This window comes from Pseudonaja textilis, chromosome 1 (genome assembly GCF_049901715.1).
Source record: "Pseudonaja textilis isolate UNSWEBS1 chromosome 1, rPseTex1.2, whole genome shotgun sequence".
Classification (NCBI taxonomy): domain Eukaryota; kingdom Metazoa; phylum Chordata; class Lepidosauria; order Squamata; family Elapidae; genus Pseudonaja; species Pseudonaja textilis.
In genome coordinates, this window is record NC_141990.1 from 200,039,106 (window position 1) to 200,054,784 (window position 15,679).

At 35.2% G+C, this 15,679-nt stretch overlaps 1 protein-coding gene across 4 annotated transcripts in view; it reads right to left on the reverse strand.

Moving 5' to 3' along the window:
• MBD5 (methyl-CpG binding domain protein 5) overlaps positions 1 to 15,679 on the reverse strand; it is a 158,056-nt gene that overhangs the window by 78,008 nt on the left and 64,369 nt on the right. The window contains exon 3 of one of the 4 annotated variants that reach the window (XM_087920273.1): positions 14,361 to 14,419. The exons of the other annotated variants lie outside the window; for them this stretch is intronic. The gene's annotated coding sequence lies outside the window, so the exon portion shown is untranslated. The remainder of the gene's footprint in view (positions 1 to 14,360; positions 14,420 to 15,679) is intronic. 4 annotated transcript variants of the gene reach the window in all.

Genomic DNA, 15,679 nt, shown 5'->3' on the forward strand with positions numbered 1-15,679 from the left:
GTAAAATAGAGAAAGTAATTGAAAATGAAGAAACTAAAATGCTCTCGGACTTTACAGGCACCTGCTACATAAAACACGTCAGACTTAGCACTTGTCAGTAAGAAAGCCCAAAAAGCCTGGATAGTAGACTTGGCAGTACTGGAGACAGCAGAAGAGAAGAGAAAGTACTGGAGAAGATCACAAAATACAAAGACCTGAAAACAGAAATAGAATGACAGAGGGAAAAGACAGCAAAGGTAGTATCAATAGTAATATTTTACTTATTTATTTGATTTGTCAATCTCTTACAAGGTAATAGATATAAGTATAAACATGAGTAAGAATACAGGAAATAGGTACGAATAAATGGGGACGATAGGACAGGGATGGGAGGCACGATGGTGCGCTTACGCACGCCCCTTACAGACCTCTTAGGAATGGGGTGAGGTCAGTAGTGGATAGTTTGAGGTTAAAGGAGTGGGGGTTGGAGGATGTAACTACAGAGTCAGGTAGTGCATTCCAGGCATTGACCACTCTGTTGCTGAATAATATAGGTGTTAAATGCTAAACAATATAGGTTGCCAGGCACAAAGAATCAGGAGCCCTTGTAAGGTTGCAGCATAGAAGGTTTATTTAAACTCATACAGAAGGATCCAATCAACTGATGGTCAGCATTAAATTGGCACTGGATAAGGATAAATGGAATTTAAGGGGAGACTGAAATTAGATTTCTTGTGGCAATGCAAGGACCTTAAACTGATGTTGTATTTAACTCTACCCCCCAGTTCTGCCTACTCCTCTCCTAGAACCATTTGTTAATTGTTGGGGTTGGGTAAATTATAGCAGAACTCTACCTAAAGTCTCTACACGAGAGTTATGTTTCTGTAACCAGCTCATGAACTGAACCTGAATATTTTATATTTAAGATCAGAGAAGAGCATGGGATGGCCTCATGCTTGCCTTGCCTTTCAACAACCCCCCCCCCCAATTCAATAAACCCATAATCAGTGAAAATAATTTCGGTGATTTGCGGGAAAACAAATCTTTGATGTCAAACAGCAAAACCTGCTCATAACATCTCACATTTGCTTCCTAAGGATGATCTGAAACTTTATGGAAAATCAGAAATTGAATCCATTGATATTGGGCACTTGGCAACTGGCCCACATTTACAGCCATTTTCAATGGCTCATGGTCATGTGACTGCATTGTTCAATGTTGTTGTTGAAAATTGGCATTTACTGCTAGCTTTTGGCAAACTCATCCCATAGTGGGCAATGGAGTTGATTTATAACTGCAGTGTTTGTTTAACAACCATGACGGTCATTTCCTGATGCCGCAAATAAAGGTTATAAAATTGGGCTGGTCACAGGGTGACCAGTTTTATGACCATAATGGGCAGGCTCTATTATGGTCATAAGTTGAGGATTACCAGTGGGTAAAATCACAAATAGAAATGAAATTGAAATGCACGGTGGGCAAACCATTCAGGCGCCATCAGAATGAAGCCTACGAGTATCACACTTCTTGGATCTGCACATATACTATGCCGATATATTGCAACCTCCTAGGTTCTTGGGAAGAACTCATTGGGTATGAAGGCCAACATCAGCTAAAGATCTGGCAATTGTAATTTCACAATGTTTTATATATAATAATAGATCTGGCTGACTATGCAACCATAATAATAGCAATAACTAGCTTGATACCCATGCTTCTCTACAAAACTATGTGGTCGGGCTTAGTTTTGGGGGAGGAAAATAAGGGGCGGGGGGAAATTCTGCCTCTGCCTACCAGCATTCATTGGTATTCATCTGGCTAGCATCCTGTCAGTGTGTGAGAGAGTTGAGGGCTGTTTGGAAAGTGAAACAGTATTTGCTCTGTGAGCAAGAAGGAGACAGCAAGGAGCCTGGGCATGGCTTAGCTCAACTGTTCTGTACTAAAGCTGCCTGGTACTATGAAATTAAAACTGAAACTCCTTTCCTCTACTTGTGTTTTGCATTTGGAACAGATTTCTTTTCAGGTAAGGCGGGGGATGCTAGAACTCCTTAGCATCAGAGCGTGTTAATAATAATATATGAAATACTAATGCTCTGATGGTCATTTCGAAAAATCCTTTCTTAATGAGTTTGTAGGCTTTACAGTTCTGGAGATTTTGTGATGATGCATGAGTGGTATTTCGCTTTTATATATAGAGAGAGATATATTAAAACACCTGACTCTCAACAAATTTTTGCAACTTACATTTGGAATAAAAACATTACAACATAAAAAATTTTTACTGTGGTAAATCACGACACCCTTCTTTTGGCATTATTTACCTCATTTCTTACAAGATTTTCTTCTCTTTTTCATATTTACTAAAAAGGAAGTATTACTAATCAATGATAAGCACTACTATATCAAAGTATACTAATGATATTTTTATTATTATTAAATTTTTGTTTTTACTTTTTAAAATTCTTATGTACCTAGCAATATCAACTATATAGTTGTAAAATATTTCTGCATCAGTTGCACACTACTAGTCACATGCTGTTTCCTGATTATTACAGATTTGTCACTATCCCCAAACTACTTTCTGTTTATACTTACTTACGTATATTTCCTTTCAGATCAGACATCAAGATTGGAAAAACAGAGTGTAACACTGGGTTCAAGCATGCTTAGATGAATGCACAAAGAAGTTCCTTTCAGATCTTTCAATTTACTATAGAATTTTAGTACAAAGAGGTTAAGACCAGTAAAGATGAGGACATAGAGATGGAGTTAGCATGTACAACCAGACCCTATACAGACCTACTACTGAACCAAAATATACCAAAGCATTATAAATTGTATTTACTCACTGATTCCATATCCAAAGTCAAGGCTGAATTTTTGCAACAGTGAATAATTGTATAGTTAAAAAATAAATCTTAAATATTCATGTTGCTATACACTGTAGCCTTCTTTAAAAGTGATGATTGTTTAGTACACCTGCTTTATTTTTGCTTTCTTGTTCATCCACTCATGAGAATCCATCTTTCTTGTTCATCCACTCATCCACTCATGAGAATTTATTTTACACTGATATAAACTATCTTGCTCTTTGTAATAATTTGTAATAATTTGACTTTTTGCTTAGGAGTATTTTTCTGGACTCATTTTCACACACACAGATTTGCTATAGCAACAGTTCTTTGAATGTATACAATTCCTTTCATGAAAAGCTTTGTATTTTGTTACAGTGAACACATCTTCACGAACCATAATCTCTATTTTCCCTTCTTCCATCTTGTGTGTTGGAAAGATAGCAACCATAATGTTTCTGACATTTAGTTTCATAAACAAAAATCTCAAATTAGGATGTAATGAGGAAGCACCATAAGTTTAAAAATAAAAATAAGTTCCAACCTATTTCATTGGCATAAAATGAACTGGGGGGGGGGGGAGGGAACAAGCCAAATTACCACTGTAATTGGTTTTAAAAACATTATCCATGAAATCTAAATGACAAAAGGTGTGACATACAAGTCCATATAAATGGAATTCTTATGTTCTTTACAAGTCTAAAGTCTGCCCTAAAGCAAAAATATGACAGTTTGCACCCCCCCCCCCGTGAATGTAACTGTTTTTCTTTGTGTATTTTGTAATATTATTTTCAAATACTACTTTAGAAGAAGAAAAAAACCCACCTTGTGTCCAAATCAAATTAAAAGATGCACAAGTGGTATTCTTATATATGTGACTACAAATAAATCTCATCATGCAAGCCTTCAAAGAACAGGAAAATCAGTCATTTTTTTTTAATGTACAGCTAAACTCTCAATGTATTTCTGAATCTTTCACAAAGGCAAGGAGTTAGATGGGCTGGATTTACAAACTTGGTTTGTGGTCTTAGATAGTTCTGCACCATTTCTCAACAAACAGCAGCACTGATCAATCTTGTTTAAAAATCGGTTCTTAAAGGCCTTGGTATACACACAGACAGAATTTTATTAAGAAGTTGATTATAATAATAAAATGTAGTACAACCTAAATGTAAAAATGAAATAGAGTAACAAAGTGAAGGAAAGAGAAGAAAAAAAAAAGATTGTAACAAAGAAAGAGAAAATTTACAAAGAAATGACTCCCAAACTTCGTCACAAGTATAAACAAATTTAGCAACTGTTCATCCCCTGTAATGTAACAGATATTTATCTCTTCATCCTATATCCCATCTCCCATCTATAAAGAAACCATAAAGCATAACCTTTTCAGTCTTGGTATCAGCAGAAAGTCCACAAACAGTTGCCAGAAGTATCAACAATCTTGTTTTAACCTTGATTAAATAAACCAGCTTTATAGCAATAGCAATAGCTATTACTGTTCCATAGTGCTTTTACAGCTTTCTCTATGCGGTATACAGAGTCAGCATATTGTCCCCAATGATCTGGGTCCTCATTTTACCGACCTCAGAAGGATGGAAACTGGAGTCAACCCTGAGCCAGTGAGAATCGAACTGCTGGCAGTGGAGAGAGTTTGCCTGCAATATTGCATTCTAACCACTGCGCCACCATGACTCCTATATTACTTCTTTTTAATTTTAACCATTTTACTTTTTAATTCATTGAAATATTGTCATACAATTTGATTTCTCTTGATTTCTTCTTTGTCCCCTCGCACAGAGTTCTTCAAGACTTTTAACAATCCTCCTTTGTAAAATCCAATAGGAAAAAAAATTATCCAGATCACTTTCTTGGGTTGTAATTTGTATTTCTCTTTTTAATTTTAAAATCCCAGTTTCTTTTGTAGCTTCAGGGAAACATCCTTTTCTTATTCATACTCTTGCCCTGTCAGTTGTAAATACACTTTTGACACCATGTCTACCTTGTCAGATAAAATTTGTTCTACACCTATTATTTTTTCAATAATATTTTTTGGACATAATCTATCCATGGAAGCAGACATTATTGACACTGTGTCAGGCTCCAAGTTCACTACGGAGCCCGTCAGCTCCGAACATACCTTGCAGCAAGTCAGCTGGCAGTGGAGAATATCACCTTAGCTCTGCTGACACCAGATCTGTATTGCTGCTTGTGTGTGCTAGCCGATGGTGTTGAAGGTTGCTTCAGAATGATTAGCAGAGCTGTGAGCTGCAGGATGGATTCTGAACAACTGCGGGGCTAGAAATGGCTTTTTTCATGTATTGATGTGGTGCATACTGATAGAGGGGGTTGGGGTACATATAGCTGGTAATTATGCATTGAGTTAAGACATGGTGAAGGTGGCACCAGGTGGGGATCAGTTAGTGAGAGTCGGAATTGGTTAGGGATGTAGACATGTTATAGGGTTAATAGCATTCAGAGATAATAGGTTAGGCGTAGCCAGAACTAGAACTGCTATAGGCCTGAGTGTGGTGAGGTGTGTCTCATGATAATGATAATAAAAGGAAAGAGAACAAACTCAAACCCAACGCTAACCTTGCCTGGCTTTTAGCCATTCTTGCCTGATTAGACTATTTGTTCTTTGCTGATATATTGAATAAACCATCATTGTCCTAAAGAGGAGCTGGAGTTTGGATTCATTTAAAGAGAAATCTTCAATACTCAAGGACTGGCTGAGACACTGTTGATATTGTGTGTTAGGAATATAAGTCACCTAACAGGTATTTCGGTTAGAAATATATAAACCAGGATAGACATTTTAGTACTATGTCTTTAAGAGATTGCAAAAACTGCAATGGGGTATGGTTTTTCAAATGGCCATAAGATGGAGCCAGAAACCTGGGTTGTTTTTAATCTTAGTCTCAGAAGAGAGTGAATCTCTGTTTCCTTCTGTTGGAGAGTATTGCCATTTTTCCTAATTGACTGATATTTCTGGATTTGATGTCAGTCTGATACTGAACTGTTTTTGACACTGGAATTTGTTACTGGATTATCCCTGGATTGAAAAACTGACTGATTTACCTGTGAATTACTTTGGACTGCCTATTTTGAACTTTGCTTAAACCTTTCTGGAAGTAAAAACCTACATTTACTGTACAGTGTATCTGTGTGCTGTGTGTGTATTATTCAGACACTACTCTCAAATACGTCTCCCTGTATGCGCTCATTCTCCTAACGGGGAATTACCTCAACATTGTGGCTACTATTTTCTGATTCCATTCTTTAAAAGTACATTCAGTATTTTTATGATTATTATGATTGTATAATTTAAAGGCCTGTATCTTTTCTCTACCTAACAGCTTTAGTTTCCCTTACTCTCCAGTTTTTGAATCATGAAATTGCTTAGCTTTGTTAGGTCTTATAAAAAGCAAAACAGGATCTATTGCCCATAAAAAGCTATTAGTTCTTTATAACTAATTCCATTTTTTTTGTAAAAGTTTAATACACTAATTTTATCTGGATCCTTGATACTTTTATAACCTTCTAAGATCAAAATCTTATTTAGCTTTTTGCTATTTATTTCAGATTCTGTAAATTCTTATGTTTATGATTAAAAATTTATTTCATACGAGATAGTAACCTGGCATTATCAAGCCTGCCATTTTGAAATTTTATTTTATTTTATTTAATAATTTTATTTTAATTATCTCTTTATTCTAATTATCTACATAGGTAATATACTTGATGCACAATTTCCAAAAGTGGTTAGAGAGATTTGTAAAAGCTGATGTAGTTGTGAGCAAGATGGCCAATCCCATAATCTCTCAGCCCTCAACTTGTGCAGAATTGCTGTGGATGTGATGTGGATAATTTCCCATCCTCTCTTTATCTGGAGAGGTTCCAAGGAACCTGTCAGCATTCCAGCAAACCTCCATTCCAATCAGTAACTCCAGGACAAACATATCTCAAAAGTACCTTTATTAAATAGAACCTGGCACATCTGTGGAATCCCAAATCTAAACGTTTTCGGGCTTCCCAATTTCCCAAACTACAAATCTATCCCCCCTTTGCCGTCATCACATCACATGGCCCAATCATGATCCATCCAAAAGTAAGATCCTTATTTCATCCGGCACCATACTTAATGACCTTGAACTAACAAAAGAATTTTATTTTGTCTACTTAGAGCTACTCAATTGAAATCACCCCCCTCCTACTTTTTCCTTTTTTTTTTGGAAATTTTATTTGAGTTTTCACAAAGAGAAAAAACATACAAATAAAACATCTTTTTTGAAAGTAGCGTAATCCCAGGTTACATTTCTTCGTACAGACACAAATTCAGGTTCATGCTCATTTTTATATTCTATTCCATATCTTATTACTATTTTACATTTTCTGCATAGCTTCTCCCCTCTTTTAATTTTCTGAATTTTATTTTAATTATCTCATCTCAATTCAAATCATTGTACTGATATTTTTTGTCTGTCCTGTTTCAATTATCTATTATCTTTTCTCATTAAACAAAATTTCTCCTGTAGTTACTGATTGGAGTATGACGCCTTTATAACTTTTCCCTAAAGTTGTAACATTCAATATAATACATAACTTCCATTCAGATTCTGCTTGGTACATTCTTTTTTTTTTAATAATACAATTTATTAATTTTAACAGTTAAAAAACAATCAACAATACATATACAAATAAATGAAAGAAAAAAAGAAAGAAGAAAGAAGAAAAGAAAGAAAATAAAAGATTGAAAAGAAAGGAAAAAGAAAGAAAAAGAAAGAAGGAAAATTAAAAACATTCATATTTATTTTACAGTTTGCAAGATCCTTTTTTTTTTTAATAGCCTTTGATTTATGTCATATATACACCTATTCTATACATATATCACTATCTCATTATTATCAGTTAAAACTTTTCTCTTATGCCTTATGATATATAATTTATCTATGATTAATCCAATTATACCAACAATTCCAACTATCATAATATTGTGAAGTATCTTTGTTTTTAGTGCCAGAGTCAGTTTGTCCATTTCTGCGCATTTTGAAATTTTATCAATAATCACTTCATCTGGTGGAATTTGATGTTGTTTCCAGTATTGTGCAAAGGCTAATCTGGCGCAGTTAATATATGTATTGTTATATATTTAGCTTTTTGGAAATTTGTTTGTCAAAGATCCCTAGTAGGAAGGACTCTGGTTTATACTCGATCTGCTCTTTTGTAATTTCTTCCAACCAAGTTTGGATTTTCTTCCAATAATTTTGGGTTTCTGTGCATGTCCACCACATATGGAAAAAGGTTCCTTCTTTTTTCTTACATTTCCAACAATACGGACTCATGTTGGGGTGCATCTTCGCTAGCCTCGAAGGAGGGAGATGCCATCTATAAAACATTTTATAAAGATTTTCCTTGTATGCTACCGATTTTGTGATCTTATTATTCCTGCCCCAAACTTTTTCCCATTCTGCTAGTGTAATACTACGTCCTACATTCCGACTCCACGCAATCATATTCCCTTTTACAATTTCTTCTTCTAATTCTGTTTCTAGTAAATAATTGTAAAATTTAGTTATGCTTTTTTGTCCGGTCCTAATAAAATCTTATCTAATTGTTGAAGTTTGTTGTTAATTCCAAATTCTTTCTTATCTTGTTTGTACCTACTTTGAATCTGAAGATAAACCCATTGATCAATTTTAGTCCCTGGTCCTGAATTTCCTGCCTTGATTTCAAATTTCCTTGTGGGTCCAATAAGTCTTTATATTTAATCATTTTAGTAATTTCCAAATTGTTTGGGTGAATCATCGCCTCCATTGTTGAAATCCATATTGGTATTTTTATGTAATGTTTTTCCGTATTTTCTTCCAAATCGTTAGTAGCGCGTCTCTAATTAAATGTCTATGAAAATATTTTTGACTGGTTTCCCTATATCCCATAAGAATGCGTGCCACCCCCTTTGTAAGTCGTGGCCTTCTAGAAATAATATTCTTTTATTAGTTAACTTCACCCAGTCCTTCAACCAAACTAATGAGGTGGCCATATGATATAACTCCCAGTTTGGGACTGCTAACCCTCCTCTGCTCTTTGTATCTTGCATTGCTTTTACATTTATTCTGGGATTTTTCCCTTGCCAAATAAATTTGAGGGTTGTTTTGTTGAGTTCTTGAAGAACTTTTTGTGTAATTTAATTGGAATCGTTTGGAATAAATATAGAAATTTGGGAGAATGTTCATTTTAATGGTGGCAATCCGGCCTAATAGTGAAATTTGAAGTTTACTCCATGATTCTAAATCTTTCTTTACCTGATGTAACAATTTGTCATAATTATTTTCTTTAAGTGACTTACAGTGTGGTGTTAGCCAAATTCCTAGATATTTCACTTTCTTTGTCACTTGTATTTCCATTGTTCCTTCTAATTCTATTTTCTGTTTTTCTGTTAAATTTTTGGTCATTAATTTAGTTTTTTTTCTTATATATTTTAAGTCCTGCTACTGCTCCAAAATTCTCCAGTTCTTTCATCAATTTAGTCCCTAACTATTGGTTCTTCAATAAAGAAGATCATGTCGTCCGCAAATGCTTGCAATTTAAATTCCTCTTTCTTAACCGTTAATCCCTTTATATCTGGATTTTGCCTAATTCGCGTTAAAAATGTTTCTAATGATAATATGAAGAGCAGTGGGGAGAGTGGGCAGCCCTGTCTCACTCCTTTTTCTATCTTTATTGGGCGGTGCTTGGTATATTCTTAAAATACACACTGTATTCTTAAAAAAAGAAAAAATTATAAATGCATATAATTAAAACAACATTCCATTCCAATTCAATTCTATCATTAATATTATATTCATTAAAGTCTTAACATCTTTAACATTACTTTTCAATTAGATATCATACTTCTATGGAAACAATTATAAGCTTTCCATAGTTAATTCCCCCCCTCTTCACTTAACTAATTAAAATGTTCCCGTTCCTTCCTAATTCAATTTTCTCATTTATTTTATTTCACTTATTTTATTCACAAACATTTCAATAAATTACACTATTTCATCCCTCATTTTAATCATATGTTGTTTCCAATTTTCTAAAGTTATTTCTATTACTAATATAACAATACAATCTTATGTACCTTTACAGAATCCCTTTTTCAGTTAGATTTTCACCCATTATCTCTAAACAGGTCCTGTTTCTCTATATCTTGCTCTGGTCCTTTGTAACTTCTTTTCCTTTCCTTCTTCCCTCTCTTCTTCTCTCTCCCCTTTTTACCCCCTTGTCTCTCTAGCTCTATTTCTCTCTTCTGTATTCCCCTTTTCTGTTGCTTTCCAGTATTATACTTATTTTTTGAATTATTTTTCTTTTCTTTGGTTGTTTTTTAACTCTTAAATTCTCCATTCTCTTTCCCCCCTTCCCTTTTTCTTTCCCACATAAAATTGCTTGTTCATTAAAGATGGCTTCTTCTTTGTCCCAGTCTTCTTGTTTTGCAGTCGTTTCTTATTGTTTCTCATAGTTCCAAATCTCCATTTCTAAGAATTGAAAAATGAAGCCAAAAGAACCCTTCCCTTCTTGTGCATCTTCTTTGTACTTTTTAAGTTCCATTTTCAATTCATCCAGAAGTGGTGCCATTGTATACATTTTTAAACAACCACCCGATGGATTTTAGTCATTCAAATGTAATAACCAAGAATCCAAATATCACCAAATAATCCAAATACACGCAAGCTGTTTCTTTTTTGCTCTTTTTTTCACTTTCTTTTCCTGGGGTTACTATTTAGTTGCAAAGTTAAAATGTATCTTTTAGAAGTCTTGTTGAAGTTTTATTGTAGATTCTTTATAATTCCAGGCAGTCTCCTCCCTCTTCCAGATCCTGCCCTTATTCTTTTTCTCTCCCTTCCTGCTTATAAAAAAGAAAATTTTTAATGTCCAGAAATCTTTATTATCCCTTTGGCATTTTGTTTTATTTTCAGCTTAATTGCCTATTGATGTCAAAGTGGATTTTTCCAATTTCTTATTTAAGTCTCTTAGCTGTCAGTATAGGGAAGGAGAGAGAAGAAGAGAAAAAGCCAAACCTTTCCCTTTTCACTTTCCTTCGCTGCTTCCAACTCTTCTTTGGGAGGGATGTTATTTTTTGTAAGTTTAAATTCCAGGGTACCTTAGTTGTTGCTTTTACAATTTAACCCGGTCAGCCAAAACTTTCACTTCTTATCTTCCTCCTGCACATTCTTTTTCAGTCGAGTTCTCCTTTGTGGTGGCCATTTCTGACCACTGCTCCTACCACCTTCGGGAAAGGGAGTAATGGCCAGCTGAGGAGGAGAGATACGGCTCTCCTCAACCCTGCTGGCAGTCTCCCCCCTCTTCACCACCTCTACAGGGTGCTTAGCCCCAAAACCAACCGGCTCAGGCCGCGCACGATCACGGATTTCTGTCTGTCGCCGAAGCCCTTCAAACCGGAAGTCCATCCCCCTCCTACTTTCTCAGGCTATGTGGCAGTGTGGAATATGGCTTCCAAAGCTGACAGAACCAGTTTACTCACTAGTTCCTTGGTCTTTGCCCTGGTCATCAGCTCTGCATTCACAGAGTCATCTTTAGTTTGCCATACCTCCCACGGACGCCAGGATTAGGCAGCTTCAAGTATTGATGATCCTAGCCTTCCCTAATTGGGTTACAATTCATATTACACTATTTAGAAATGACACGAGATATACTAAAAATCTGTCTCAAAGTTTCCAGGCTGGGAAAACTGGAATATTTTAACACACATCAGAAAGTGTTGCTTTTTGTTGACAGCTACAATATTATAGCTATTAAGAATACTGCACCTCATCTTCTGTATTTGTTTACTTCTGCATGTCTCAGAAATACAGTATGGTTGTAGTAATTTTACTGTGGACAGAAGCCAATTTGGTGTAGTGTTTAAGGCACTGAGACAAAAACTGGGGACTGTGAGTTCTAGTTCTCCCTTAGACAAAATGCCAGCTAGGTAACCTTGGATGTATCACATCCTCTCAGGACTAGGAATGAGGTATTGGCAAACCACTTCCAAAATCTTGCCAAGGAAACTGCAGGAACCAATCCAAGCAGGCACCAAGAGTTAACAATGAGGTGAAGCCACACGCACAAAATTATTGTAAGATGTTTGTCTTCAGCTAGTCAGATCTCTCCCAAAATTTCTCAATTCCACAAAATAAAAAAGTCTCAAGTGACAAATAGAGGAGCGTTGTCTACCTCACATGGGAAAATTATTCCCTTCAAGGCTGTGAGGCTGACGGCTAACCGTGGATACAGCAAACGACGAAAAACCCCCCAAAACCTCAGTAGTGCTTTAAAAGCGCTGTGAATCGAACCTGACAGCAAAATTTCCAGCATTTCTGATTGAAGAACTACAAGCCAATCTTTGCCACAACCTTTTAGGGCAAGAATGTCATGAACTGGGGAAAGTGACAGTTGACAAGGGTTGTGGCAAAGATTGTGGACTCAGTCTCCGAGTAGAAAGGCATGTGTCAACCCATCCGTGCATTCTCCAATCTTCGCGCTGGAGAAAGTATTGTTTCTATAGTTATTGTGAAATAAATTTTGATAACAAGGGGAGATAACCTCTTTGGCAACATTAATTAATTTTTAAAGCATGGAGTGGTTATTTCATTTATTTTTCATTTATTATTATTATTTATGTTATTTCATTTATTTTTTATTTATTGTTCCTTTTGTGCTTTATAGCTTGAAACCTTGGACCCTAGAATGGTAATCATATTTTAAATTAAAGAGCATATCCAGCGTTTACAGAATAACCTTAATCACAATTACCAAATGCTAAATGTGTTCCCTTTTTCTTAGATTGAAAACAGTAAAGGAGCTTGTTAATTAGATGTGAACTTTGTATTTTTTTCAGTATTTTATAAGAATATTAACCCTTTTGAAAAATGTCGTGTTTTAGTTTTCAGATCTGAGCTGAAAACTTTTATAGATCACCCATACTACCTGTAAGCATTTGCATTACAGGTAGACTTCGACTTATAACTGGTCATTTAACAACCCTTTGAAGATACAAATGACATTCCAAAAGGTCCTTGTAACCAAATTCCAAAGTTCTGCATCCAGCCCCCACTGCAATCACATAATCAAATTTGGGGCACTTGGTGATGGAATGGGACAAGTTGCCATGGCCAACTTACTGCAGACAATTCTCCATGGCCAACTTGCTGCTGGACTACTTGCCATGGCCAACTCGCCATGGGACAACTCACTGCGGGATAATTTAATAATTCTATTTAATTATTTAAAATAAATTAAAAAATATTTTAATTTTTGTCATTCACATTTTGTTCTGTCTCTCCTTTTGCATCCTTTAATGATTCTATTCTGCCATTTCTTTGATATTAGTGTAACTCCTGTCCTGCAGAGAGTTGTCCTGCAGCGAGTTGGCCGTGATGATGGGTGGGTTGACTGTGGCGAATTGTCATAGACCCCTTGGCAACTGGCCTCCAGTGCTGTCTACAGTCATGTGATCATGATTTATGGAGTTTTTGCTAGAAACCACTACTTACTTCCAGTTTCCAGCAAAAAATATTCCATAGTGAAAAATGGGTTTGCTTAGCATCTGCTGCAAGGTCATAAAATTAGCTCCAGTCACTTGTTGACCTGTTTTATGACCATCATGACTTGTGACTGTAATTGCAGGGTTCAGTTATGGTTGTAACTCAAGAACTATCTGCATAGTATAATATATGCTGCTTTCTGATAGTAAAGGACAGGTATTCATGGTAAGCTATGATGTTAAGTTGATGAAAGATGCTTCAAGATGTCATAATGTCCCTTCTCTGTCCTATAATACTTGAGTTATGACATTGCATGTAAGTACATGAGGAATGTACACTGGACATTTTCTCATGCCCCCTCCCAATGGATGGACTCACTATCAAAGGAATCTATAAAAGTTAGATTTGTCTAATGACTACTAAGACTTCAGAATTTGAGTATTTTAAATAAATGTTGGTCTTCAGATCTTTCATACAGACTAAAATCGAAGAGAAAGAAATTTATGATACATTAGCCACAAATTGCAATGTCAACTGAACAACTGACATATACAGTATACAGATCTTAAATATACAGCATGTAGATTATGTCAGGTACAATAAAGATTACCATCAGTTCAGTTTAACTGTACTCTTAATGTAAAAGCAACAGTGAGATATTTAGCTGTATGTATATCTGCTACCTTGAAAAAAAACAGAAAGAAATTGTATGACATAATATTTCTAAATAATCTTATTTGGGAATAAGGCCAGTATAAGAAGTATGAATTCATTTTGATACCACCATAAGGTTGAGAATGCAAAATTGGTTACGAAGATCACTAAGATCACTAACTGTAACATTTTGACTGTTTAAAATGAGAGGTGACAAGCATAGCTAGCTCCATGCCTTCATAAACGTAAGCACTGACAAACCACAAGAAAGTTATGACATTAAAAAATCTACAGTTTCCTGAGCAAGTCTGAAGAAATTGAAAAACCAGAATTTCACTGACAATGTTACTTTTATTTGATTCAGAGAAAAAATCCTAAACAGACAGTGGTGAAATGTTCTTTATATATCTGCAATGGATGCTTAAATTTTAAACTTAATTAAAAATGAATGAAGGATCTCTACACAAGCATATGAATCTGTGTTTACGGGTTAAACATAGTATTCAATAGTGCTCTGTTCACTTTCCTCAAGTACATAAGGTGGCTGATAAATTACAGGGAATATATATCCTGTTTGCTTGGCACAAGTTTCTCAAATCCACATTCAACTAATTTGCATTGAGTCTTTCAATGAAGCTACACATAGACAGCTGCACTTATATAGGGATGAATCACAGTGGAGCATTTTAGAAACAGTGGAGCCCTCTCCAAATTTATTATGTCTTTACTTGTAGAGAAATAGAATGAGGATAAGATAAGCCATCAAATAATTTTTTTGACTATATCACTCTGACTAAGAATAATTTACTGTGGAGAGGCGTTGTTTGTAAAGAACTATGGTGGTGCTATTTGATCAAAACTCAATTATCGTTCAATAAACAGGATGCAACCTACTATCTATTGTGTTTAACACGTGAGCAAAGACATTTCTCCCACAGGTATGGAAGAAATAGGAGACGTTAGAAAGGTCACATGTTTTACAATTTATAGAACTGTAATTGCTGCTGCTTTTATTTTGTGTTTCTTTCTTTTTTTAATCTGCAAACTAACCTGTGAAGAAACCAAGTTCAGAAATTAAATGTGCAGTTACTCATTAGTCTTTTTAATATGAGCATCTTGGAAATAACTTTGTTTAAATTTTTTTTTAAAAAAATCTGATGTCTTGCTTTCTAAATTCCTTTAACAAGAGGTCTGTGTAATTTTCTAGTAACTTATTTTTAGAAATTAGCTTTTTGCTAATCAACTGTTATAAACGAAGTTATTTCCTTTTGAGTTTTGTTCTTCACATCTTAGGAGCACATTACTCTTCTATACTACTTAAAGAAAGTGAGGTCACTCCAGTCTGATTTCCACACATACCAAAACTATCATTTCACCAAACACCTTTTAAACCACCTTCATCTTTAAAATTCTAATACAAGACTTAAACCCAACTTACTCAGTAGAAATGCACTGAACCCACAATCATCTAAAACATGGGTGTCAAACTCAACCACATCATGTGATGTCATGTGACATTGTGTGACTTTTTTGGCTTTTGCGGAGCCAGGTTCAGTATGGCCTGGGTGTAATACATCCAGCCCACAGGCCACAAGTTTGACAGTTTGATTAAAAGAACTATCATAAAAACACTCAGGGAATAAACAAGGTATTGAAGGGAAATAGCAT